This window comes from Malus sylvestris, chromosome 15 (assembly GCF_916048215.2).
Source record: "Malus sylvestris chromosome 15, drMalSylv7.2, whole genome shotgun sequence".
In the NCBI taxonomy this organism is placed as follows: Eukaryota; Viridiplantae; Streptophyta; class Magnoliopsida; order Rosales; family Rosaceae; genus Malus; species Malus sylvestris.
Window position 1 is genome coordinate 54,016,820 of NC_062274.1, and position 3,297 is coordinate 54,020,116.

Below are 3,297 nucleotides of genomic sequence, written 5' to 3' on the forward strand. Positions count from 1 at the left end.
ACAAAGGTGATATGAGACAACAATTCAGTTGTCAGAAACTTTATTCATAGTTAACATCACAACTAAAGTAACTTTCCTGATCTATAAGTGAGGAAAAACACTGTAGTCGAACAATCGCTAACAAATTATCGATAAAATTAACAAGACCAAAGATGTCTCGAATTTCACAACACTTTGTGAGAATTCCAACTTTCATCCACTACAACCTTTTTGGGAAAAGAAAAGAATACCGTCTGCTGAGATCACGTCTCCCAAGAGAAATACCAATTTAATCAGAGTTAATAGTTGAGGAATTTGGTATAAAGCTGACTGTCGATGTTTAGGAAATTTGATCTCGTTGCTGAAGTAAGTGGGAAAGTCATGTGTAAGACTACAACGAATTCGACAAGCTATAAGAGAAAACTCGAGTTCCAAAGGTTGGTCAGCTAGACCATCAACTCGAAGTAGGGTTTAAACGGTTTTAATCGTCACCTGATTAAGTTGCTAAAATCTAGGTACGAACCTAAAGTTTGATCTTTCGCCTTCGCAAAATAAGGTCGAGGTTCCCTAGATAAGGTGTTTGGTTGGGTAAATTCCTAATAGATAAGCTTTAGTGACTATGTTCTCTCCATAATGTAGGACTTGTTCAAAAACTCGCAAGGAAAACTAATGTAGTACGAGAAAGTGGATTGATGGTGTACTTCGCTTCACCATTTGTTGATAGCCCAAGTAAGATTTTAGAATATGACACCCAAATGTATGTCCTCAAAACTTACCATACTACTTCCTTTCACTACACCACGTGCTAATAGGTCTTCACAACTTTCTCGATACTCAATTCACTCTAACAGTGAGAAATTAACTAGTACTTCAATTCTACTGTCTACAGGTGGAAGTGATCGAAAAGATGGCTAGTTGAGAGGTTTTGTTTACCTAGATAAGTGGTAAGGTAAAAATAACTATAAGCTCACTATCCTATTACAAAGCTCGTTCTTAAGTTTCCATGATTTAGTTTCTTCGGCTCAAGTAGTCACCGGTAATCAATCTATCAGTCGTGCCACTAATTAACACATATACGATACTTTTGATATATTTGATATTGTTCGCTACCCTGAAACTGTGAACCGACATTATAGCATAAGGGTATCACTCCCAGATACTAGCATGTGTCGTGTATCAGAAATCATACCTCCCAAATACTGGTTGACAGTTCCTGGATATCAGACAATATTGTCAATTAGTAGTGCCACCATAGGCTGATTACAGGCTAGAGCCCACTCGGTTAGTTGGTTTCAAATGATTGGTAAGGAACTGATCCTAAGAGATAGTTCCATAATTCTAGGGAAAACACTCACCACTTCCGGGATTTCTGCTAACCATAGGTCTAACAACTCGTACACCTGTACCTATACTCATCGAAATGACGACTACATCACCAAAAGAAATTCGGAAAACTAGTATTGGTCGGAACGTCCTAAAGCTGAAAAGGAAGTTGTTGTTCATCTACTTTAAAACAAACTTAAATGGATGTCGATCTTCCTCCTAAAGATCCAAGATGATCACTAGTACATATGAAAAGATTAGTACTATCGGGGACCAAAAGTGATTGTCCCTATATGTACTTCTGTCGAGTGCTACCACTTTAGCACCAAGATGTTACTTAAAGACCTTTGAAAATGTTATAACCCTTCGCCGTAAAACATGTATAGTTTCCAAGATATACATACTACATATAGTATGAAAATAATTACCATGACCTGCAAAATATCAAGATATCAATACGACACAATAAGTCGGTAATCGTATACTTTCGTACAAACAAACATATCAAACAAAGTGCTCATCGACACACGCTGACACACGAGTTCATGCAGAGTTATTCAGACATGAACAAGACTAGGTGTAATAATGATATACATTCTAGTGCTACAATCACGCGAAGACTACCGCTATTCACGGTCACATACGAGTCGGAGTTGCCTATTGCAACCTGTACGACAAGACTGGCACCTACTTGGATCCAAGATAAGTGTGCGGTGCGTATGCAAACGTACACGTGAAAGACTAGCCCTGACCCTGGGCGAGCACTAACACTGGTGTAGCAAATGATGAGCATAAAACATAAATATAGTCATGCCATAGTGGTTCGATAGTTTTAATCAACATAATATCATTCATAACCGTAGGTATAATCATGGTATCAATAAAAATATGCATACCTGTGCATCCCGTAGGATTTATGATCACTTTGTAATTCTTATAAGCATTAGTCTAAGCTAGGCATATGTAATAATTCTCTTTCAATGTATAAATGGAAACTAACAAATATGTATATACTATATAAAATAAAAGACACATTCACCTAAAGTCCACACTGCAACTCCTTAGCACGAATATTGAGGCATCACGAATGATCGTCGTCTAAAACAAATATCAAATCATGTCTCAAAATTCTTATTGATAGAACATGTAACTTACATAAAACACATCCCCAAGGACGTTCTAGAATGATTTGAAACCCATTAACCAAAAGTCAATCGTCGGTCAAAGGTCGACGGTAGGATCCACAACGTTACGCAACTCGATCCAGAAGATCAACACCTCAGATTTCAGATTTGTAACTTCCAAAGATCATCATTATGCTTCTTAAACAACATACTTAAATCTTACCACAATACGACAGTCGGATCTCCGCCAATCACGATTCAAGTGGTGGTCAAAGTTTTATTTTACGAACTTACAAATCCAATTTGGGAAGATCTGTACTTCGGATTCTCGATCCGTAAGTTCCTAATGTCCTCAAATATTACATACTATAACGTATTAAAGTTTGGTGCCGATCCAATGGTTGGATCATCGAATAAAAAAATGGTCAAATGACGTAATATTCCATACTAGGTTCAAACCATCAAACTATAGCAAAAGGTTATCAAATTGACATCAGAACATCAAATTTAACTCAACAAGGCAACGTTGGCTTGTCGGCCGCCCCGACTCGCCGAAAAATCAAACAATTCCAAAAATTTCCAAATTTTACAAAAATGAAAATATCAATGAGTAAAGCAAGTTTTATACCTGTGGCCAAATCCAATTTGGCAAGGAAAAGCCCCAAATTGGCTCGCACCCGTTGGAAACCCTAGAAATTGGTGTGTTCATTTTGCCTTCTCCGGTGTTCCGCCGCCTCCAAGGTTGTTTGGCATTTTCTCCTGGGCTCAAGGGGAGTTGATTAAGGGTGGTGGTGGGTGGTGCAACTCGCCGGAATGGTAGAATCGCAGTCGAACACCCACTGGTTCTCCGGCACTGTTCTTTGCAAGTTTG